Below are 27,777 nucleotides of genomic sequence, written 5' to 3' on the forward strand. Positions count from 1 at the left end.
ATTTAGTAGTGTTATAGGAAATAATAAACATATTTGCTTTGATGTATGCCTACCTTACAATTATTCGCAATTAATTATCAGCAAACTTATATATAAAATATAATGTTTAAAAACAAGACGTCGATAGTCACAGACATTCTATTCCAAAGTTTTCTTGCAACAACGCAATGGCTTAGTACGAATTCTGATTTTAGAAATTGACTTTTGAGACGTTTCCTTTACGGCAGATATTGCTAATTAGTGCATGATTGATAGAACCTATGCAGACATGCTTTTGAGTGCGTGTTGCATGTGGACGTGTGGTTGTGTCTGTATTTGAGTACAAACATGTCGAACATTTTTTGTATCTGTATGCGCTTCAGATGTTTTATTTCCAGGTTATACGGTTCAGTTGCTTTGAGCGTATGTTTGAAAGATTTGTCAAACGTTACAATATGTTCCAGTCTCTGATAATTACTAGATTTAATATGAACGATGAAAATATTTAAATGGTGTCTCTGTGCAAGCCACTACTAATGAATAAACCAATAAAATTACAAGAGAGTATGTAGTTTGGAGAGAGGCTAACAACAAAGTCGGCATTCATCGACATAAATTAAATGTGCCCCAACAGATAATCTGAAATATAACTGCTGTTAAATTACATATTGGAATCACACAGGGATTTCAAATTATGTGAAGATATATTTTATACGAGATTGGGGTTGACTCATTAATATGTATGTAAGACAGAAGAATTCATTGCTCTTGCCCAACCGGCGCACTGCAAATCTATACTATAACTAATTTTCTTCATGCAATGATGCGAATTTTGACTCATTAAAAAATTACATCGCTGCAACACGTTAGGATCATGAGCTAAAATTACAAATTAGGCATGAGGAAACTTCTGAAAACTTTTTAATGCATTATTTCATTTGGCAAGTCAATGAAATTTACTAATCTTTAGATGACATCGCTTCGACAATGCTTTGCTGTGAAAGTTTAAGCAGATCGAAAGCATGAACGAATATTTGGAACAGTTATCTGATATACGGAACATTTTCTGTTATTCTCTTTTAGTTATTTACTGAATTTCTGTTATTCTCTCTTAGTCATTTATTGAGTAATTTTTCTCAACGCAAATTATTCAACCTCAAATATTTTGAAATTGTTTAAATTTCAATTCCTGCTTAGAGGTGAAATTACTTGAAACACAGAAAGAGTGTTTACGTGTTCATTTTATATTTTTCACGCTGGTGACTAAGCTAGTAAATAAGTTGAAATTCCTCATAGTGAGATTTTCTCTTGTCACACTAGAAATATGTTGTTGTCTAACAACATTGCCAAATCTCTCCCACTCAATATTTCAATTTCTTCTGGTTCCTTTTGCGAAAATGCCGTTATAATCGTATTTCGTGTTCTGTTTTTGCATGTGTTCATTCCTATGTTTTGAACTATATATATGTACATAAATGTTTAGAATGAGATAAAAATCCAAGGCTATGAAAGATTATAAAACATTTATAAATAGAAGGTATTACAGCTGTTTCCAGGATATTTTATATATCCCGTCATCGGAGATGGTGTGAGAAAATGGTTAAGCAATACTTATTTTAGATAAGATATGGAATGGTGAGTGAAGTGGAGGAATGAAAATAGACGTGAGTTACGCAGGGTTTTATTTAGAGTAAAACCCTTGATTCTATAATACCGTGTACAAACTCTATACTTGGAATGACCAATTTTAAATGATACTGGAGCTTACAAGGCACTGGAATCTTATACGTATACCATTGAGCCTAAATAATAGATCTACTGATGCAATATCCCTGCATATCTCACGTCTATTGTCATTCCTCCACTTTACTCTCAATTTCATATCTTATCTAAAATAACTATTGCTTAACGTTTTTCCCCACCCCGTCACCGATGAAGGGATATAAAATATCCCAGAAACAGATGTAAGACCTATTTATAAATGCTCTAAAATCTTTCACAGCCATGGATTTTTATCTCATTCTAAAAAGTGTTTTCATATATACACGTGCTGATATATGACCTACATTGGACTCCTCATTCGCATAATCACCTGGAGCTTAACTATAGTCTGTCGATAGCACTTACTCAGCATTGCCTGACACCTTTGTGTCTTATTGACACAATTACCTCTTTCTTTCTTTCATTCTTTCTCTCTCTCTCTCTCTCTCTCTCTCTCTCTATATATATATATATATATATATATATATATATATATATATGTATTAACACCTATATGTATACATATATACATGCCTATAAATGTATGTGTGTGTATATATATGTGTGTATACATATATATTATATATGTAAGTATACATATCTACAGGCATATGAATATCTACACGCATATATCTATACACATGCACACACGCAGATATATTCATAAATATACACTCAAATGCACTCATATCTATTTCTTTATTGCTCAAAAGTGGCTAAATATGGAGGGGACAAACAAGGACAGACAAAGGGATTAAGTCGATTATATCTACCCCTGTGCGTAACTGGTACTGAATTTATCGACCCCGAAAGGTTAAAAAGCAAAGTCGACCTCGGCGAAATTAGAACTAAGAACGTAACGGCAGACGAAATACCGCTAGACATTTCGCCCGATGCGCTAATGTTTCTGCCCGCTCGCCGCCTTTACTCATATATTCTGTGTATGTATAGGTTATTATGATATATCTTCTACTTCGTGCTCATTCTTTGAAACTGACTTATATCTCGAAGTTTCTAATATTCCATGACATCAGCAACGTTCAATACTTGCTGGTGACAATAAACATTGTAAAATGGATGTTTGGTGCAATCGTAGAATGTTTGTCATGCTTACAAAACTATTTTATTATCTAAATGTTTATCAGTGTTTAGGCACACACACACAGAGGCACGTACATACACAACCACACACGTACACACAACACACAGACAGACATGTGCATAAGACTTAAAAGAGAAATACTTCACTTAAACTTTGTTCCAATCACATCAGAGTTTGTTCTTTTAACTCCATATTACTGTATGTCTTCTTGTTGCTTTCTTTTTGCTTGTTATATTCATGCATTTTCCAGAAGTTTCTTTACAGAAAATTCTCAAGAAATTTGGCTACACTACGTTTATTCTTTCGAGAAACAGTTTTTGTTTTTCTTTCAGATCTTCAAACTTAATTGGAAACACTCATTATTCGTCTTCTATAAATCATGCATAGCCTAATTAGCCGAGTAAGAAGAATGTTACAACGGAACAAAAAGCACAATGAGCAAATTGAAAAAAACACATATAATTCATTTAGTGTATGATTAGTAACCTTTGTGCAATTACTTTGTAAAACATATTTTATTGTGCCATGGCCAGAAGCATAAATATGTATATGAAAGCACACAAATATGTTTTTAAAAAATCACAGATGTAAATAAATCAAATGTTATTTTATAACCAACCTAAATACCTTACTGCATTGGAATATATCCTGAGGTCTATTCTTTCTGATTTCTGTTGGCTTCCCGGATAGAAGTTTTTAGTTTATTCAGATGACGTATGGTTATGAGTATGATAAATCTCAAACAGTATAAGACTGAACTGATATTAAACTATTGTAAGATGGGAGGACATTACCGTTAGAGAGGACTTCTAACCTACCTATTTTCAAACAAATAGCCTCCGCTAATGGCAGTCAAATGAAGCATAGTAAAGCCAGTCTGCATATTAAATCGATCATTCCTTTATTCTAAAGTAATACAGATGTGATTAATGGACCACTTGTATTTGAATTAAGATACTACTCGTATCTGTTTTAGCTAAAGCAACTGTAAAATAAAACATTTTTCATTTCGGATATTTACCAAAGGTTACTTTAATATCGACAATTGTACACGTGACAGCGACTTCAGAAATCCTGAGTTGTGTTTTGTAAGAACAGCAATTAAATTCAAGTATTGAAAATTCTGTTAGAACTATTAACGCTGACTTAATAACAGAATGAAACATTTTCAATTGTTATTCCGTTTCAAACTGTAAATGCATAAATCTGATTCGAGTTAGTAGCTGAATTATTCTAAAATTAAGGCAGTATTAGTTAACATTTGAATAGAAAAAAAAACGTCTCGAAAGTAAGCATATTCTGAAGAGAATACACATTATTCAACCAAATTCTCACTGTGTGTCTGGTTTTCTGATGTCGTTTCTTCAGAATTTCAAATTGTAAGTAACTTCAATTTGAAAGTATAACACTAATCGAAACCGATTTGTAACGTTACCTGCTATTACACAACGCATTTCTTATCATCTGTTATAGCAAGGGCTGATGGATAATCAATGTGCATAATGATTGGTGGCCAAAAGTTCCTTTCAAATACCAAAAAAGCCATTGTGAATAGAGAGTACACCCAACAAGTAGCCATTTTTTCATATTTTCTTTCTTTTGCATCTACAGAAGCATAGAGTTCTTAAAAAGAAATTCTTTAATGTTATTCTCTCCATGAATTGCATATGTATAGATCACATATATTGTAGATAGCTTTTGGAACATTCATTGACATATTCTTCAAAATTATATAAATCCATCAAATTTTGGTATTTTTTCTTTATTTGCATACTTGTCCAGTATCTCACAAAATGCAAATTGAGTGTCATGAGAGAGAATAATTGCAGCCTATTGTTTATTTATATAATATATAAATACACGCTAACGTTTTTGCTATAGTGTACAGCGAAGATCACTAAAAACTATATATAAAAATCCTTAAAAGTGAAAATAAACAAAACCTAGAAAAATATTCATAAATTCAACATAACTTCGTAAACTGTCGTTCTTTTATCTGCATATTTATATAAAAATAAATATGTACCTTATATATTAATACAAATCTGATATTTGCATAATATTTTTATAAACTTGCGACGCTAGGCAAAAATTATTTTATGATATTTAACTGTAAAATATACCTGCATATATATTATATCAATGCTTACATCACATTTAATTTTGCATTAAAATATAAATACAAAAAGCTATGCGTATTATATTCCAAACGACGCAAACAAATAAATTTATATGTATATGTATGCATGCATACACACACACACATATTATATATGTATACACATATATGTATATATATGTTTTGAATATATATATATATATATATATATATATACATACATACATACATACATACATACATACATACATACATACATATACAGAGAGGGTGAGAGAGATAAATGCAAATGTAGATAGGCAGAGAAATAATTAAGAAGTTAATCAAATTAGTAAAACTGGTCAGTGATGAATTATTTTTTCCCTGTCGAAGTTACGTTACTCTTATTCTAACTTTGGAAGATATCATATTTTAGCCTCATCCATAGCCAGAAGCTAAAAGCTGTTGCCAACTGTATTCGCGTTACGGTACAGGAAAATACTTAAAATACGTTGTGTAGATATATGTACTGGTTGTGCCTTCTAAATGCATGGATATATAGTTTATCAACTGGTGTTTGAAATATCCTGGCGAAAATAATTATTTCCAAGAACCATTGAAAATTCTGAATGCAAATACCAATACAAATGCATTAAGTTCTATTATTTCTTGTATTATATGTACGAGAAAAGTAGGATGCTAACTTTCAGTTATATGCGACCAAATAAATTAAAGTTTTGAAACAAATAGATATCCATACAGATAATTCAGATTGACATGAAGTTTGGATATCCAGTGTTATGCAAAGCGTAGTACCCTTTGGTATCAGTGGTACCATATTTCGTTTCTATTACAAGAGCACTACTTCTATAACAAGAACACTAATAATTGGTACCAGGCAAGACATAATATTTGTGAAAGTTTAGGAAAAAAAAACGCAGCACACCTTCACAACGTAAGAATTATTAAAGGGAATACAAGATTGAAAATTCTTCCTCCACAAAAAGAAAGCGAAATGAAGTTCAAGAGGAAATATGTATAATTGTGAAATACAGGAATCGTGTAGAAGTTATACATAGCTACGAGTTTAGAACATACGAAATACTTACTAAACAAAATTAAATGTAAAAATTAATATGGGCTCTCAAGTAATCTCTAAATGACCATTGCAAAATCAATTCAACTTTCAGTGTTACACACCGAAAGAGGCGTCCAAAGTAAAAGCTTAATCAACCGACAATACAACGATACTAATGATGATGTTTCAAAGATGCATGTATTTGTTTCCTTGGTCTATTAACAATAGGAACATTACGTTCCTATCGACAGAAAAAATAATTCACACATCGATCTTTACAAGAATTATATTGTGCAGTAAAAATATTTCTATTTTACACTTTATCTACTGCCTATAAAAGTTCAGTCGTTTTGTACCATGATCTGTATACTGAGTCAGTTGCAGTGCTTATACTATTTTGACTTCCTTGATTGAATTTATCAGCGTGAAAGATTCATTGTAAATTGACATCTAGTGAAATTATGTTAAAGTACCGTTGTCTGTTCCCTTAATATCCTCGCAAACAATAAAAGCAAAACTCATGCCATCTGTGAAGGTCCTCCCTTTCTCACAGAAATGAACCAACTGGCCAATTAGTTGTGATAGCATATCTGACGCTAAACATAGAAATTGGTATACACGCTTTAGGTGTACGTAAAATTATTCGTTCACAATAAATTCTATGGAAAAATACTGAATCAAAGTTGCTGACCTTACGGAAGATACTCGCCAATTATATCACAAATCACACATTATAGCCTTGAAACAAAAGAAATGCAACATAAATTTACTAAAGGGAAAACGTCAATCTTAGAGGCAATGCGATGACCACGTGATGATCTTGAGAGGGTAGGTAATGTTACTTTTAATTATTCACAAGTTGATGGTTGCAGGAATGATACGTGAATGAGCAAATTATTTGCATGGACTGAGTAGAATATCAGTACATAGGCTTAGACGACACATAATGGGTGATGAGAAAAGAGAAAATGTAGAAGTTGTTTGTACCTATGTATAGATAGAGGAAATCACTCTCCCTATGGGATGGAAGCCCCAGTAATTACGGTACACTTTACAACAAGTGTGGATCGCATGCTAGAAAAAATCATTCTACTCATAGGATGGAAGCCTCACGAGTTACTTTACATTTTACAAGAGGAGCGAATCCCGAGGCTGCAAATACAGGCTAAAGTGTGCAGGCGAGAGTCTTCATGGCCAGTTTGTCGATAAGCTACTCTCGAATGATAGAAGTGACCATTATATACAGAGACTTGTAGGAAAATCTACAACTTGGTATTAGACTCACTAAGTCTTATGATTTAATGCTACTCAATTAAGATTAAATTTCATAATCATGGTGCATGGATATTAGCAAGTTTATCAAAAAATATATTTGAAAAGCAAAATTCAGCCGTGACCCATATTTTTACGGGACTATTCCGTAAACAATACGCTCAGTAAAATCTTGTAACAATAAATTGGCTGTGTACTTACTTATGTAAGTAAAACTCCATGCAAGTGTATATGTTTTGTGAGGGTATATATGTATTCATTACCATTAATATGGACGTTTTGATCATTTTTCACCGTCAAAATAGCGATAATGTAAAATGGATTGTGTTAGATATAGTTTCTGCTAACAGTAAAAAATGGAGATTAATTGAGTTACAACTCCGCAATTATAGTATCTGATAAAACAAATTCCAAATTAATATATCCGACGTTCATGTTGTAATATTTTCTCACTGGTAAGTGGTTATTAATATAAATGATATGTACGTATAAAATTCACTTTCTAAAGTTTCATTTGTTTAATATATTTCTTATCAGTTATTCTAGATGCATGTTATGTATTTCATTTCGGTTGAAACAAGAACAATACATGTATTTTGTTACAATAATATGTAAGTCATGCTCAAACAGTAGTGTTATGCTTGAGAACATTCATTTGAGGAAACTCGCGATGTTTATGTCGTAAAAGTGGAGACAATATACGTGTTAGTTGTATGAACGAAACAATGAAGCTTCTACGTTTCAAATGTGGCAGTTAGAAATGCGTAAAAATGTACCTCAAACCAAAGGTACAGAAATTTTACAAAAACTGAAGAGCCCATTCGATAATGAATTATGGTTCACAGCGAGCTGTGACAAATGTTATACATAACTATGAATAACATAGATAGATAGGTATGTAGGTAGATAGATAGATATATAGATATGAATTGCTAACTACATATTTGCAGAGGAATTGTTCATTTCTCCAAAAGTGAACAGAGTAGCGTGATTCCCATTTTTCACATTTTATCGGTAAAATATTTCAGGAATTCTCCATTTGAAATTCCTGGTCAAATATAATCAAACCATCATGTGTGCATATAGAAAGTATATACACCCGCAAATATAAAATGAAATGAAGCATGTATTTAATTTGTATTATGACTTCCATACAATTTTATCAACACACGCATATATATACATAACAGGCACAGATATATGCGTACATTAACAAATTTAGTTAATCACAATGAACAAGCGCCCCTTGGACTCAGACATGCTTCTGCAAAGGAGAAGCTTGCACAAAATATATCTCAATTAAAACATGTATATTTAATATATAAACACACACACACATGCATAGAAACACATACACACAAATGTATATATATTTACGCGTATGTATATGTGTATGTTTTTGTATTATGCATGTGTATGTGTGTGTGTTTGTGTGTGTGTGTGTGAATAGTAGTTCTCCATAGGCGTAGGAGTGGCTGTGTGGTAAGTAGCTTGCTAACCAACCACAGGGTTCCGGGTTCAGTCCCACTGCGTGGCATCTTGTCAAGTATCTTCTGCTATAGCCCCGGGCCGACAAATGCCTTGTGAGTGGATTTGGTAGACGGAAACTGAAGGAAGCCTATCGTATATATGTATGTGTGTGTGTGTTTGTGGGTCTGTGTTTGTTCCCCTAGCATTGCTTGACAACCGATGCTGGTGTGTTTACGTCCCCGTCACTTAGCGGTTCGGCAAAAGAGACCGATAGAATATGTACTGGGCTTACAAAGAATAAGTCCCGGGGTCGATTTGCTCGACTAAAGGCGGTGCTCCAGCATGACCGTAGTCAAATGATTGAAACAGGTAAAAGAGTAAAAGAGTATTACTTCACATACAGCTATAAAGAAAGGCTAGGAAATAATGAAAACATTTTTTTTATGGAAAATGTGGAGGACAGTCCGTGGGAAACAAGCACACAACTCCCCTAAAGATACTTCGAGAACTATTATTCATGTAAAAAAAAAGCTCTACTCTTGAAATTTTATATAATTCTTACTATGTCAACTAATTATTTTGTATCTAACTATATATCTCTGTCTATACCTATATACGAGGGACGTTCAATAAGTAATGCCTCTGACCCACTTGCAGTTGTTTGATCTAGCTGAAATTTTGCATGTGCAATTATTCATAGTTCTATAGATTAAGTGGCAAATTACAGCTCTGAACTATTTGTGCTTTCTGATTTACAGGTGTTTGAACTGAGTCAAGTGTGAAATGGAGCCTGTTGAGTGTCGAGCAGTGATCCGGTTTTTGTATTTGAAAGGACGCACACCACGGGAGACTTTTGATGAAATGAAACTAACTTATGGTGATGATGCCCCATCATATGACCTTGTAAAACGCTGGCATCGTGAATTCAAACATGGTCGGAACTCTGTGGAAACAGCTCCCAGATCTGGTCGCCCCCTTCTGCCATTGATGAGGCATCTGTCCGTTAAGTTGAGGCTGCCATTTTGGAAGATCGACGCATAATTATTCGCCAAATAGCCCATGAGGTCAAGATTAGTACCGGGTCTGTGGAAACTATCATTCATGACCATTTGCATATGCAAAAGGTGTCTGCCAGATGGATTCCCAGGTTGCTCACGCCTTTCCGGAAGCAAGAACGCGTCGAGTGCTCGAGGGTGAATTTGGAGATGTGCCAAGAAGATGAGTCAAAATTTTTCAAAAGACTGATTACACAGGATGAAACCTGGGTCCATCACGACGATCCAGAGACCAAATGCCAGTCAATGCAGTGGAAGCACCGTGACTCACCCCCTCCAAAGAAGGAAAGGGTGCAGCCCTCCGCTGGCAAGGTCATGCTCACAGTCTTCTGGGACCAGGACGGAGTAGTGATGACAGATTTCCTGGCAAAGGGTACCACAGTTGCAGGAGCCTATTATGCTTCACTTTTGAGGAAATTAAGAGAAGTTATCAAAATCAAGAGGCGGGGCAAGATCAGCAAAGCATCCTCCTCCTGCAGGACAACGCTCCGGTCCACAACTCGCTTGTCCCCAGATCAGAAGCACAGGCGTATGGCTATGAACTCCTCCCCACTTTCATGACCTTGCACCCTCTGATTTTCACCTCTTCCCAATCATGAAGTTGTTTTTGAAAGGAGAGCGTTTCCCAGATGATGCAGCCTTGATTTCTGAAGTCACGTTGAGGTTGGAGGACCAAGCTGGGTTCTTCTACAAAAACGGTCTCCAGAGCCGCATCAAACGATGGGAGAAATACGTAACTCTGGTTGGTTCCTATGTAGAAAAAGACTAATAACTGTGCCAAGTTTCGTTGCTCTACTGCTATGGGAAGTGTGTCAGGGGCATTACTTATTGAACGCCCCTCGTATGTCTGTCTGTATGTATATGTATATCCATAGATAGATAGATAGATAGATAGATAGATACCTAGATTGATACATACATACATACATACATACATACATACATACATACATACATACATACATACATACATAAGTATGTGTGTAAGTACGTGTGTGTGTATAATATCTGGACGAGTGAGCAGACAAAGGGAAGAGGGGCACTCAACACATTTATTGGGAGTTACATCTATAGATCAACGCAGTTTGATTCAGACTCCCTGGTCCTCTGTTTCTCAAGCGTGTGGCTAGTCTTCATCCATTGGAGTCTGAATTAGAATTCGATTGAAGGGAGTCAATGTTTACTACTTGACGATACCGTGCGATTGGTCGAAAAAAGTTCATGCTGTATAGCAGTTTGACGTTGGTATTTCAGCGACAACAATTCCTTGAAAAATACGACGAGGTGAACAGGAAATGGACCATGTGGTGGACAAATCGGTTCTGGGTGCAGAGAGGAAGTAGTAAGAGGCGGTAGATGTGGGTGTATATATGTATATATTGATATGTATATGCTGTATATCTGAGTGTATGCATCGGTACTTATAAAAGTGTGTATGTGATCGTAACTGTACAGTCACACATCCGCGTGCGCACTCACACACAGACACGAAGGTACACTTACGCACACATATACACACATACGGACACGCGTGCACACATGTGCACGTGCATGAGTGCACATGTATATGAGCACGCATGCGCATACATGTGCACCCGTGCACACATATGCGTATGCATGCGTAGGGAGTACAGATGCATATGTGCACATGTACACGCGTAGTCATGCACAAGGTGTAATGTACAAGGGGTGAGAGTGTGCGAGTAGACAGAATACGAGAAGTTTTAGGAATGTTGATTTCCGGTGCTGTTCATGAGGATCAAATTGTGACTTTGACCTTGGTGCAGCCGGTGCTAGGGGTGACTGAGTATGTATATCCGGGTTGTCGGTAGTCAGTTGCTTGAAATTTACCTGACGAATGTACCTCCGTTGACAGCGACACTCTACTTAATCTTTCTTGTTGATGGGTATTGCGGATTGGTAGATGACATGCAGTTTTTCGCGGAGGCACAGCTGACACTTAGGGGCAGCGGGTGAATATGGTGGCGCCCTCTCAGTAATAGTCCACGTGGTACTGGGAGTTCACGAATTCTCCAGAGAAAGTGCAGCAGGGAAGTGTATCTTTGTCTGTCTCTGGATCTAAATGAATGAAATCCCAATCAAACTGATACCAATATCAAACCGTGTGACCTTACTTGACCTATCGCAGTTATGAACATTGACTCTCTTCAATCGAACTTACCTTCAGACTCTAGTGGCCGAGGACTAGCCACACGTATTATATATGCATTCTAGATGTAAGTTGAGAATTACAAAATGAACATATCAAGCTTGCAAGGGTGGGTATTAGTAACAATAACAATCACTTTACGCAAAATAATTCAAAAATCCTTAATTGTACCTCTTCAAGTTTATAGCAATGTAATTTTAAAGAAAGCAGTCAAAAGCATGTATGGTGCAATAATATTCGAAACAAATTAATGCTGACAATTTCAGTTTTTTCTTTGTACTATACATCATTATACTAAATCTTTAAATTGTCAGTGAATGAGGCTTCTGTGAACATATTTATTATGGTTTAGATTATTTATAACTTGATTTAATTTTGAGAAAGTGGAATCCGAAAAACGTATGTGCAAATTATTCGTGGAAACATAAGTTTATTTATATTTCAGATTTTGTAACACTTATGCAGTGGGAAGAAATTTGCTCAATATAACGTAAAATATATCACTGTTACTGAATCGCAACCACTACAACCGATTAGCTGTTAAATCCATTAGTTTTTGTAATTGTTTGTTTTACGGCTCTCTAACTGTTTTAAGTATCTGTAACATTATTTTTGAAGAAGTTACTAGAAAAGGTATCATTATAATACTTAGAACGTGTCCTGCGGTAATTCGTAACAACCATTTGCAATATATCTACAAATTCCATTGATGTTAAAGTTTCATTTAATGCTTCCGAGAACGGAAGTAAAAATGCACCTTTTAGGTACTGGTTTGATTTTATCAGCTTAACAATTGTTTGCTGTAAATGCATGATCTTTCAATATACAGAGCATTTTGTAAATATTTGCCTATTGATTGATACAGTAAAGAATCTAAGTATTATGTAATTAACTAGGTTACTAAAATGTCATGGGCAACTTCAAAACTATTAGAAACAATTTATAGTTTCCTTGACGTTGCAATGGCGAAATAAAATGGATAATCTGAAATTTCAGCGTATATTTACTAAAGAAGTAGCAGCAGGGATAGTACCAGACATAATCACGAAGTTGAAATAAGTAATGGAGCAGAATACAGCATTCAGTAACATTTATTAATGTTTTCAATATCCTAATATGACGTTTGATTTCGTATTACGTAATAAAACATTAAATATTAATTCCTCTTTACCTTTAAATCATGACTTTGACTTGAATATTTTTATTAGTTTGTTGCTAATTTGTTATGAATTCCTCAAGCGAGCAAAGCAGCACTCATGACATTTATAGACACTCTCGTAGCCTAAATACAAGAAACTACAGCATATTATTTGCTGCATTGGAAAGCACCAAGAGAGATTACATGGTTACGCTGTGTCTGAAAGCCTTTATAGAATCGCTGCAACAGACAGCACCGTACTAAATTTTCTGCGGAGGCGGTATTAAGCTGACGGACAGCTAAAATATTCTATATAAGATTAAGTTCATTGGTTTAATTGTATTTCAGTCCCTGTCTGTCCAATTTCAAAAAAAAATTTTGAGTCTACTAAAGGTTTGTGATTGGAGTCAAACATCGTCTTACTTGGTGCTATCTTAACCACAATAATGAATTTGCAAAACAAATATATTGACTGTAATATAGTAGCATATTCGCACAGTATCTCTACAATTGTATTCATTGTATTCTTTGTTTTCATGAAACATTATGAATGAAGTTTATTTAATACAGTACAAAAGAATGTATTATTGTTACATAGAATGAATAAATTTCTGAGCATGTTATTTATGTGCTACTGGTATTAAGAATATTTTTATGTGGGCGTAAAATAAACTAAAAATGCAATGTGTTATTTAAATCATGTTTTGGTTTTCATAATTGCCGTGAAAAAATTATATTTCACATTCATGTTTACGGACATCCAGGAATTGGAATAATAGCATTGTGAAACGAAACTCCAATCATACGTAACATGTCTCATTGTACATAAATTATATGTAAACACTTTGTAAACATCCTACAACATAAATAGACCAACACTGATTATATTATGAGAGAAAATGTTCTAATAATCATTAATGCAGTATTTCCTGACCTACAACACCCAATAACCCGTGCTTTAACCTGGACAATCTTCGCGGCCAAATACAATGTGTTTATAAATTCAATATTATTCCTTATATGTAATATGGTGAAAGGGCATAATTGCATTAACACTCAGGCATATAAGTGAACGCCAGCAGGTGAGACTTTTAATGGACATTTAATGTTAAAGGCCTCATATTTATTATCTTTGTTGAATACAATCTGCACAGAAATCATCAATACAAATGCTTTGATTTAACCCATACATGTAGTACATCGGTTATATGTAGAATGCTTTCAATTCACTCGTGCAGCACCTGGCATTCGTTTACAGCTGTATATCCAGGAAACATGGCTAATAAATCAATGCTTTTTTGGGGGGTTTCAAATCACTAAAGAATTAAACAGACGAATGTGTGCTGTAAATTTAAGGATCGGGAATTAACGACTTCTCATTATTGATTTTGCAGAATGAGAGAGTACAGAAAATTATGCTGCTTTGTTCATAAATTTTAATGTAAACTTGTAGTATATGTAGCGGCGGACATGTAGGGATTCCACAGTTAGCTTGATTTAATCATACTGTTTCCAAACCAGACAAAGTATAGATCGCTGATAAAATGAAAATTTATTCATTGGGAACCAAAACATATTTTGCTAGTTTACATGGTAGACCAAATTTGTATTTATAGAGAAATTGCTTCTTGCAAAAATATAGGCCTACTTTCTTATGGGTTCACCTCAGCTATCATTCATATTATCCGTGTAGCTGTTTTGGTTCCTGATTTAGACTTATTCCTTAGCTGTTCGAAGTACAATCCAATTCCTAGGGAACAAAATGCTGCTCTATATAAGATATTTAACAAATTTTATGAATTCAACGTTTAAAAATATTTAATAATACTTACTAACTTTCACTTGTCTTGTCCCACTATAAATACAAGGATCACTTCTTTTTGGCTGAGAATGCAATTACCTTTATGAACTGTGTTGAGTATATATTCTTTTCAACTCTAGGCTCAGGGCCAAAAATTTTGGGAGAGGCATCAAGTCGATTAGCTCGACCCCAGTAGGCAACTGGTACTTAAATTATCGAATCCAAATTGATGAAAGGCGAAATAGACCTCGTTGGAATTTGAACTCAGAATGTGTTGAGTATACATTGTGTTAAAACAATTACTTTACCTTCTCGATCCTATAGATTTCATGCACTTTACTTCCTATTTAATACAAAATATTTCTAGCACGGTTATGTTTCAGGTATGTCGCTTTTTTACCCTTTAAGAAGTTCTGTAAAATGCATCTGAGTGCTTAGTATTCTTCATTGAATGTTTCTAATCAAATCAGCATGTTAAAGTTCTTGCTAAATATATGGACAATATATACGAAATATTACGGTAGTGGAAAATACTTGACTTAAATTCTCATGTCTATGAAAAGCATATATTGTATGAGCCTGCTCCATGTTTTCGAAAGAATTGCACAATGTAATAGTATTCTTTGCCAAATTAAAAGAAATATTTTTTTGGATAAAATTATAACGATTCTTATTTTCACTGATTTCATACACACCTCTTTGAAATCTAACCTATAATATATAAAAACAATATCCATCTTTGATGAAAAGAGACTTTCAACGAAAGATGTTATGAACTTGACTGTATTTTTCCGTGAATAATAATAAAATATATGGAATATTGGTTGAATTTTAATATATATATATGTATATATATATATATATATATATATATATATATATATATATATATATATATATATATATATATATGTATGTATGTATGTATGTATACATATATATCCATAAAAGTTAATGTTCTAGCGTTTGATTTCATAGCTGGTTTTACATAAATTATCTGTTTTGTAATGTTTGTAATTTCCTATATGACTAAATTATTTTAATAGATATTGGGTTACTTGCTCCATGCTGGGTGTCCTTTTACCCAGTGTGAAAAAGCTATCATGTATTTTTCCGTACTCAATCTGGACCATGCCAAGATACATTTTATGTTTTATTGTCAATAATCGTTCGATTAATCTGTAATTTGTTTTGCAAATATACACCCTTTCCAAAAACTCATTATGATATTTTATAATATGTAACTGTTACTGGGTCAGTTAGTATATTGTACATTGTGGTTGAAAGAACTTTGTATGTTGCTGCCGAGCAAATTGTCTATTTATAGTTTCAGATATGTATGTATATTTTTGTGAAAGAGTATCGTAAGGCTGATTTCGTTTCCAGAAACCTGTCAGGTTGCGATTGATCGTACCATTATACTGAATATTTTTACCATATCCTCGTCAGCTAGGATCCATTGCATTTTTCTGAACTAAGAGTACATCAATGCAAAATGCCCTCCATTTGGTTTCCATTAGCTTGCATTTCTCAGCGTGTTGTTGAGTTGAGTTTTACCTACAGTTAGCCATACGTACGGTGCAATTATACGTTTTTCCTTTTCCCTTGGATCCTGTGTTGTGTCTGTTTATTGTTATTTCTCCACAATGGTACTAGGATGCTTGTACTTTCGTTTGGATATAGGTTTCTTTCCAATGCTGGTATTGTTTATTGTATTTGTAAAATAATTTCTTTTACTGCAATTACATTTAATAGTTTTCGAAACACCAGCTCTTCTTCTTCTCTTCTTCTTCTTCTTCTTCGTCATTGTCTCCTCCTACTGCTGCTGCTACTACTACTACTACTACTACTACTACTACTACTACTACTACTACTACTACTACTACTACTACTACTTGTTTCTGCTAATTCTTGTCATATATCAATAAACACTTTTGCACAGAATCAATATGACAACAGTTCATCAAAGTAAATGTAAGAGGGAACTCTCGGAAAAACAATGGAATTTAAATGTGGGCGTTCAGTGATATGGTAGAAAGATTATGACTAAAGTAATTTAAGTGGAATTAATCAGTTATCACACGCAAACTCATGAGTAACAACTATTAAAAAGTGAAATAAGCTCTGTTATTTTATACTTATACTATTATATTTCTTACAGTATGTGTAAAGGTAATTTCATAGAAAACTATAGATCCCTAAGAAAGAACACAACGAAAAGTATATACTAGTGTAATAAAACAACATAAAAAGAAATAACCAACAGAAATATCCTAGCTGAAATAAGAACAAAAACTTTAAAAATGTTTTGACAGAAAATAAATAAGCGAATGACAAGTGCCCACCTATGACTTCATGTTTGTCAGATTCAAATCATATACATGAACTTGATGATCTTGTAAGACTTTCAAAATTCTAAAAACTTAAATCTATAGATCTTGTAAAGCAACTATATTCAATTAAAGAAGTGGTTTCTATATCATCTCGCTTTATAAAAAAAATGAATAAACACATTAAACGAACACTTTCATATCAGTTACTTTTGAGCAGGCAATAACAAAAAGCAAATATAGAAAATCTGAAATTTAATAGAAACCAATAATACCTATTCTAAAAATATTAAATCAGTTATTATTCACATGGAAGTGACATTGACAAGAATAATATATAAACCAAAATCTTACTCTGAAAATACATTAATTTTTTAAAAGAAGTGTAATAATGCTACATATTAATGTGAGTCATGTAAACGAAAACCGATTTTAATTCAACAAGAAAATCCTTTTCTTGACTGATTGCGAGATAAATAAATTTAGTATGCTGAATATGAAAATATATTTTCCACTCAACTACATATTGCCTTAGTTTACACTTTTTTTTATTAGTGTCATAGTATTTTTTTTTATTCGCCTCACAATGACACTATTTATATTAATATAGCGTTTTATGGTACAGTTTCTCTATTGTCTGCAACAATTAAAGGGAAAACTAGATGTATTACCATTGTAAATACCAAACAACCACAAAAAGTTGTTTCAATTATTATTGTAAACACGCTTGAAATGGAAGAATGATATCGTATTAGAAATGAAATATCAGAAGTAGACCAAGAAATAAATATTTCTTTACAATAGATTCGTTCCCAAATATATATATACTTATAGAAAGAAAAAATAAGAATAAATAAGAAGAGCAATATTTGTGTTTTTATATAAGGATATACATTCATAGAATTGTTACTCTATCTCTATTTCAATATTAATAATATGGATGGGAAGTACCTGAGGATATTGTTTGGCATACTAAATATAAATACAGTATGTTGTAATATATTTATCAAACGAAATTATCGATATAATTCGGACAAATACTTCCCTGCGAATGTAAAATCTGTAGAAAAATGCAAGCGAGGTAACTTAAGGGAAAGTTTTTTTTCTGGTAATTTCGTGGACACTATACAATATATGTACATTGTAAATTGAAACCTCTCTGGTTTTAAGGCTCATTCCTAGATGCTACGGACATGTATTCGAGTATTTTACACAGTTGTCAAGACGAGGCAAGGTCGATATAAATTAATAAACGTCTACAATATAACCGAAGGTAATTACAACAAGTCTAGTAAATAACAGGAAATTATCTACAGGCTCACGTGTCTACTATCGTCAGTATATAATGCATTGATCAAATAATTTTTTCCAAGCATTAGACAACTGGACTTCCAGTTAACCTATGAGAGAATTGGCTTCTGAGTTAAAACTATACCTACACTGATACACTATTGTGAAAAAGAATAAATATTTTCTTTAAATGCCCATATATCAATAACTTTGGTAAAGAAGCGTGTTATATGCAGACATGATAGAAATGCGCATCATGTCTGATGTTTATATGCAGGTGATATTAACGAAATCAATAACTTACAGAGCGCTTGCTATAAGATTTAGATTAAATACAGAACTGTGCACATTCAAGGCAATAGGAATGCATCTGAAGCAGCAAATATTTATGTCAAAGGGAACATCAACAATTGTTAAAGAAATGGAAATCAGCAGAACAGATATGAAGTATTCAATCTTCAGTTGATATGGAAGATAAAATTCCACGAATCGCACGATTCAACGGCAATTTCAGAGTAATTTCAGAAATACAGGTATGTCAGCAATATCCTCTATAGACAGAAACACATACATAGAGATGTATATTGATAGGTAGGTAGATAGATAGATAGATACATACATACATACATATATCTATTCTTTTGCATTTTTGCTCTTTGACTTTCCCAGTAATTTTACTGCGGCCATACTGGAGCCGAACTAATCGACCCCCACACTAGAACTTATGCTTTGTAAGCCTAGTACTTCTATTATATTCCCTCTGTCGAACTGCTAATTTATGTGGACGCAAACACACCAACATCGGTTGTCAAGCGATAGAAGCGGGACAAACACAAACAGACAAATATATAGTTATGTGTGTATATAAGAGGGCCTTCTTTCAGTTTCTGTCTACCAAATCTACTCACAGGGCTTTGGTCGACCGAGGCTATAGTAGAGGACATTCGCCAAAGGTGCCACGCAGTGTAACTGAACCCCGGACCATGTGGCTTGGAAGCAAGCTTCTTACCATAAAACCACGCCTGCATATATATATATATAATATATATATATATATATATATATAATATATATATATAATATATATATATATATATATATATATATATATATTATATATATATATATATATATATATATTATATATATATATGGATGGTATACACACAAGTATATATTTTTTTTATACATGTACATAAACGCGTGTGTATGAGGTGTAACAGCATGTGCGTGTGTATAATACAGCATGGTGTAACATAAGTTTTTAATCTGGTTCATATAGGGCCCATTTCTCATGACATTTTACATCAGTTAACTCTACCAAATGCATCATGTGCTGAACTCCTAAAACTACCCCCATTCAATGGTTGTGTGTTTTATCTCGAATATGCCATAAAACCAGCTGTTAACATACACTAAATAAATACATTCCAGTAGGGTATTCTTAACATCATTTTTTTTTCTCGAGAAATATTTCCTGTGCAATAGTCCATAACAGCTAGTAAGACAGAATATAATTACCATCACGTTGTTTACAGGGAAGTCAGTGGCTACAGCCTACAACTGAATCCTAGTATTGGCTGAACGAGTCTTGCGCTCCACCATTGCTCAAACATGTAAATCCTTAATATTAAGGACGAAGAATTTAATTTATATATGTGTGTGTTTGTGTGTGTGTATGTGTGTACGCACGCGCAGACATACATAAAATCAAAATAATAGGTATATGGAAATAAATTAGTTTGCTCTATGATAAGTCGTTAAATATAAAGGATCTTCCAGTATTACACTCTGATGAAATAATCAGACATGAAACACTCCAACCAACTAATGATTTATTCAGATTGCTGAGAGAATTATAGTCCATGGAATCAAATTCTTGTTATTGGTACTGCAAGAAATTTTGACATAAACCATTCAAAAAATTAACTGCACGTAATTATCCTGTACGTATGCTTTGAAATATCTGGTTAAATGATACTTCTTCCTTAGAAGCACACACATATAGTGAACTCCCAAACGATCCAATATATCATAATATTCGCTTGTATCTAAAATAAAAGTCTCGGATGTTTATCAGAAAATTAAATTTCAAGTCTCTGGGCGGAAGAAAGAAAGTAATGAAATTTGAATTTAGATCTCCCAAGACCTCTTGATATTCTAACGTTATACTGAGAAACAAAAATATAAAATGTAATTAAATTTATAATTGTAATGTAAATTATGATTTAATATGAGTACAGCAGACAGGGTGTTAGGCTTTCTTGCTTTATTAATTTTAAATTAAATTATCGACTCGTTATAAAGTATGAGAGAAAGTTAAGTCTGTAATAACTTAGTAACAAATAGAAATGCTTTTAAACTTCTATATTGAATACATTTTAAATTGAGTGAGACTATTGAATTAAAAGTTATTGCAGTTTCAGAAACATTGTTTGTATTCTCGTGCAAATATTAGATAATTATAAAAATATCTAATATCACCTACTTTTAAATATTTTCGTTCCCGCATGTTTATATTCAATTTAAAATTACGAAGTGATTATAAACTGCAAATGTTAGCGAATTCCTTGCATTTCGAGCTTTAGACATGTGGAACGACAAAGGTGAATTTGGCCAAATAAATGAAACATCGATACGTTTCTGAATGTATGTTTATAATCCTTGACAGTGCTTAATTTCTCTCTATTCAAACTCTTCCCTCGTTAATCTATCTCGATCTAATTTGATTCATATTCAGACACAAAAACACATTTGCAAGCTCGTGAAGATCGAGTTGTCGTTGAATACTTTAGGGAAGTTTGTAACTGAGTTTATTAATAAGATCATTAGTGTGTAAGTCAACAATTTCCATGCAATAATTTCAAATTATATAAGGTAAAATGGTTTCTCTGAAAATGTAGGTACGTCCTATCCTTCACATTGTTTCCTGAACGTTAAGCAATGCTTTCGATAGCAAAGATGATTGAATAATTGTAAATATTATATTAAATTACGTAATAAATTGAACCTGTAATATGAAAAAGACAAAACATAAAGCAGTGTCACGAGTGACACGCATGATATTTATCGTTTTCCTGATTTCTTTTTTCACTTTTCTGATTGAGGTTTTGCTTTAATTAATCAGATATGAGCCCATTTGACATAACACCATTGAATCCTGATATATAACTCGGTGTCTTTCTTGTTTTATATAAGGGAAATAACAAAATGTTAAAAAATGAGATCAGATAATTGCTAAACTCATATTGATATTTTATATTCTATCAAACAGAAAGTCTTAGTATTGTATGAGGTGACTAATTGAGAATCGTTTATTCCGTAATTTTGCCAAATCCATTATGTCATAATAGGCAAGATAAGGTGTGTACATACGATAGATGGAACTGTGCTGGGATAGCATTTCTAAATGCATGATTAAAAGGGTGATTTCTGTTTACATTTGGTTTGTATTTAATAGGCAGTATGTGACTTAAAAATCTGCGCCAAAATGCTACATAATAGAAAACATTATTTACGTCAAATGATAATGAATCAAATAATCGATATCGATTAATACATTATTTTTCATAAATGAAAAACTATTATATTTTTTCATAGATATAAATCTAAATTATCTGATCCCGCAAAGAAATTTCAACAGTTCGCAAAATAAATTTAAAATCAAAAGCATTCATACCAAAATCGCAATATCCATGAATAAACATTCTTACCACATGCACATAGCTACTATACAGGTATACATACCCGCATACATGCTCAATGATATACACTTTTCTACTCTATGCACAAGGTATATTTTGGGGTATGGGGTTAGTCGATTAGATCGCACTATCAACATATCCCATTTTTACGCTAGGCAATTAAAGACACCAGCATATTTCAACATGGCAGATTCAGATAGTATTTCCATGTGTTAAGATGTGCTGAGGAAGGTGCAATCTAAGTATCAAACAAGAAACCAGTCCACATATATAAGTGTACCATTACATATATAGCTTTATGCTATAAGAGAATGTGAAAGGTATTTATGTGTATATATATATATATATATATATATATAGGAGAGGAAAAAATAATAAGGCAGGATGCTAAATTGAAAGTAAATTTTAATAAAAATGGAGGTATGAAAAACTAAAAAAACAAATCAAACCGACTTTGATTGCAAGGCAAATTTTCAAGATTTGGAAGAGGGAAATTTTTGTTAAATTGAGGAAGGGGAAAACAGAAATTTACGATGTATTTTTCACAAAAATATTAAATATATACAAAAATTAATAAATAGGTATACCAATACATTGTAGTGTCTTTATGCTTTTAGAGTTCAATATTAGTGAATAAGGGGAAACAGAATATAAAATACATGGAATTGTCTCCCCTTATTCACAGGAACTGGATAACGTTTACTCCATTTCCTGTTTTGACACAAACATCAAACTTTTTCAAACAAAAACATATATATATATATATATATATATATATATGTCTGTATACATGCATATATGTGTGTGCATCTGTGTGTTTCTATGTCTTTGTGTTGAATACTATGCTTAGTTTATCAATGGTAATGCTAACGTTGATATGCGAAAGTAATTATTTTAAATTGAATTCGTATTTAAGCTTATATTTGAAATATCGCGGAGCTTTTGTTAGTTTTCGGTTATTTCAACTTTTTAATGACGTATACCAAGATTACTGACAACCAATATCGGTAGCATCCATAAATTGTATATAATTTTATAAGTTATTTAATCATTCTATATTAAAATTCGATATACTTATTTCTAGTAAAACTCTGTTACCATCTTAAGAGAAATGACACACAGGATATGAATATGCCATTCATATATTTCTATTGTATTACATCTGCAAAATATACATCATAGTTAAGATTTGAGGCTAAATACGGAAACTTATAAAGTATAGATTTTTAGACTTAGAAAATAGTATTTGCATTATCTTCAAATTTCTGTTGGCTTTGATAATTTCCGGGACATTTTAAAAATTGATGTCAACTCGGCGTGTATAATGTCTAATCATAGTTGTATCATGAACGGTCTCCCGTTTGCAAATACCAGTGCAATGTAATTTTAAATACGATTACCTACTAGAAACAGTATCCATTTCCATTGAAATGAAACCTAAAATACGTACGTTTATATTATTGTGCGTATCTTGAGCTATTTTACACCTGCCTCCCTGTTTAAATGGTATTAATGCACGCGTGTGAGTGTGATTGTGTATATGTGCCTGTGCATATGTGTGTGTAGTATGTATGTACGTATATTTATGCCTGTGTGTATGTACGTATATTTATGCCTGTATGTATGTATACACATATATGCAAATAGGTATATACCTTCTCTCATTTTATAGATAATGTACGTAGACGTAGCTGCATGCACGCGTGTGTAAGTCACAAAAAGTTTGCCTAACGTACCTAGTTGCGGTAAATTATGTCACTTTGTATTGGAACGCATTACACCGATATACTCTTCAAAATCCAGCATCTTTCTTTCAACCCCTATGGAAATTATTTGAAATGAAGTTAAATCGCAAATGTCTTATCTTCTTATTGGAACGGTAGAAATTTATTATTGATTATTTTTTTCACATACGCTGATGTTATCGTACCACCTCTGCAGCAATAGTAGCAGTTTCACAAGATGATTGCATCATAATTAGAAGATATTTGAAAATTGAAATGGTTATTTTTTTAATCATTTGTTCTATAATCTCTCTTTCTTTCTCCCCCTCTCGTTCTATGCATGTATGTATGTATGTATGCATGTATACATGTATCTATTTATCTATCTATCAATTTCTCTAATTATCTAGTTATATGTATTTATTTATCTACGTATATTCTTTCATATGCACTCTCAATCTCCCACCAACGCACAGCACCAACAAGGAGTGCAAAGTGTTATTATGATCTAAGTTTCACTGTATTTCTTATTAATCCTTGTCTAATGAGTTTACAGTAGTGAAAACGAAATTGTGTATTCAGATACAAAGGATTTAATGTGTTTCAATCATTATATGTATTTTCGGGATGGTATATTTTGTCATGATTCTACGCCATATCTCTTAATAAGAAAAACAAAATAGTGTGCTTCTTGCGAGGTTTGTATTGTTTAGTTTTATAAAGATTTACAGCGGTGTATGTAACTGGTAGCTTTTGAAGTTGAAGTGAACATATTTAAACATTTTATGACGCTTGGTACTTGCTTCTAAGTTTCTAAATAATGTTGCAAACGATAAATTTTACCTAATACGAAACAATTTTCAAGCTAAGTACCGTATACGTATCGCAGATCACTAATTCAAGAAAAAACTTTATTTTCCCCCATTTCTTCATTTTTTTATCATCTTGTAAGTGATATTAGGTAGACTGCTCCCCGCAAAATGTGCTGAAATGATATCGTCCTGCAATAATTGCCATCCATATCTGAAGCAAATAACAGAAATTGTACACCAGCAGAATAAGGAGGTAAAACACATTGTCCAAGCTGATTGATCATATTCTTGCGTCATTCCTTAAGCTTACTTCTTATATAACATATGTAACATGGAATTTACATATGAAATTCTTTATTGAATAATTTCTTTAGCTCATTAGTTGTTTTTTAGCTCATTAATTGAGAAGTTTAGTCTGATGATCAGTACCTGAACATTATCTTATTAGATTTGTCCAGGACTAAATATAATCATTTTCAGTAAATCACTTCAAATTCACGAGACATTGGTTTATTCTGTATTGCGACAAGAGGATCTAGATTTATGTGGGGGAACTATAAAGTTCATGGCCTTAATTGTATCTCAAAAGGCCTGGTTGGAAGCCCAAACTTCCGAGTTAGCTTACAAGATTTACAAAAACTGAAGGACGTTGCAATCAGCATGTGTATCTGAGACGGGAATCTATTGCATAAAAATCATAAATAACTGAGCCTCCTGTATGCACTTTTATCCAAAGCCAGAATTTACTTAGCAATCCCTTGAAATAGTTCTAGAATCCATTCAAACTTTTGATATTATAATGAATTACTGCTGATTCATCTTTTATGCTGATTTGGAGTAATATTGCTGATTTGGAGCGCTATAAAAATGTTAACCACTTTTATAATTTAGATAACATATAGGCAAGCTGATGCCCTTTCAAAAGTTTTAACCCAATATGCAAAAATGGCATTTCGTAACTTTACCACAGTATAAGTTATAATTTTTAAAATGTCATACGTACTTATTTACGTAGCACAGGCCGTTGGTGAATTCGATCATGTGACAAATCAATCATGCGATTGCATTAGTGTCTCCTAACTCCCATGAATACACTCTATCTAGATATAAAAAAATAGCAAATTGTATTTATATCGACGTTCCATTATTACCAAACCTTCATATATTTCGAATATATTTCAAATTCTATATCATAAATCACATCATTGTGTAAGTGTACTGTAGCTTAAAGGTTTTTCAACTTGTAGTTGCACCAGAAACAATACCAAATAACATCATGACACATTCAGCCGCAAGTATACTATACATCTGTGTTCAAGGATAAATACTGTTTTTGTCATATATGCGAGAAAGCATTTGATATTGCATTAGGTATATGATACTGCATTAGGTATCTCTTAACTATGTATCCTCTGAACTTGCAGGAATCAGCTTATAGCTAATTGAAAACAAAGCATCGTTAACTTGGAAGAAAATCAGGTAGTAAATAATAAAATATGATTTAAGTATGTTATGAAAATACCAAGGAAAAGAATTATATTTATTCAGCTATCTAGAATAACTAGAAACCATATTAGAGACGTATCACTTTTTTTTTATTTTTAGAAGTTTCTTGATCATGGGTCTACTCACTCCAGGATAGCTTCCTCTAGAGACATTCAAGCAAATCTTCTCTTGCTATATAAACATAGATTTAATATATTATTCATATGTATGGCCAAAATATGCAGATTTCGAGTAATCGTTTTATTCTTATTATACAGGTTGGGGCAGGGAGGACGGACGTTTTTAAAAAGTTCACAAAATCATTAATTTTAGAAGCAAAAAAATATTGCCATCAATATGTTTGTATTGAATGAACATTTGTCAAAATTAACTGTAGAAAACAACATAAATCGTGTAGTGTCAATTTTCATTGATGTATTCCTGAAAACATTTTTAGAAGTTAGACTCCACTTTCTCTAGCACTGCTGTGTCAATTTGGGTGATTTCCACGCCAACCACGCCAATAAATTCCTTCAAATCGTCCAATGTATAGAGATTATGCGCATACATTCGTACCTTGAGGTTTCCTGGCAAGACATATTCGCACATGAACAAATCAGGGGACAGAGAGAGCCAAGGAATGTCAGCACACCTGGAAATGAGGCGGTCACCGAAGAGCGGGCGAAGAACGTCAATCGATGCTCTGGCTGTGTGGGTTGTTGCCACATCGAATAGGCATAAGTTTTCGTCGAAATTCAGGCACAAAGAAGTTGTTAATCATCTCCATGTAACCTACGGGATTCACAGTAACAGCATTTCCATTACGATCTTCAAAAAAAGAAGGACCAATAACGGCTGTACAGTGGTCTTTCGTGCATTTCTCTCAGATTTTCAAGAGCCCAATAACGACAGTTCTGTTGATTCACCATACCACTGAGATGGAAATAAGCTTCATCACTCATTAACAAAATGAGGTTATCATTAGCCTCAAAAATTGCTCCATGTGATGTGCGAAGTTAAGCTGCAGTTCATAGTCCCAAGGTTTCAACTGTTGTCCAATGACCAATTTGTACGTGTGGAAATGCAGGTCTTCATGCAAAATACGCATTACCGATCGATTACCGATGCCAACTTCAGTGGATGCCTCCGCGCAGAGCGTTCGGACACCATATGAAAGCTTGTCTGACGCGTTCCACATTTTAAACCATTCATGACGCCCCCACCGGCTGCCTATTCATTAGTGTACCTCGCATACGAATGCTGTAGTAGCGTCGAACCTCACGCTCATGTTGTGCCAGACTTCACGTAAGTGCCCTACGCAAACACGCAATACTCTATCGCACACAGCGCCATGGCATCACCTGAAAAGGTAAACAAATGTTAGGACACCGCTAACCGAATGGTACCTGTTGGACATATGTTGCTCCCCCTGGAACTAAGTAATAGTAATTTCAAAAACGTCCGTCCTCTCTGCCCCCACCATTTTCATCATAAAAATTAATGAATTA

The sequence above is a fragment of the Octopus sinensis genome, linkage group LG4 (assembly GCF_006345805.1).
Source record: "Octopus sinensis linkage group LG4, ASM634580v1, whole genome shotgun sequence".
Lineage (NCBI taxonomy): Eukaryota > Metazoa > Mollusca > Cephalopoda > Octopoda > Octopodidae > Octopus > Octopus sinensis.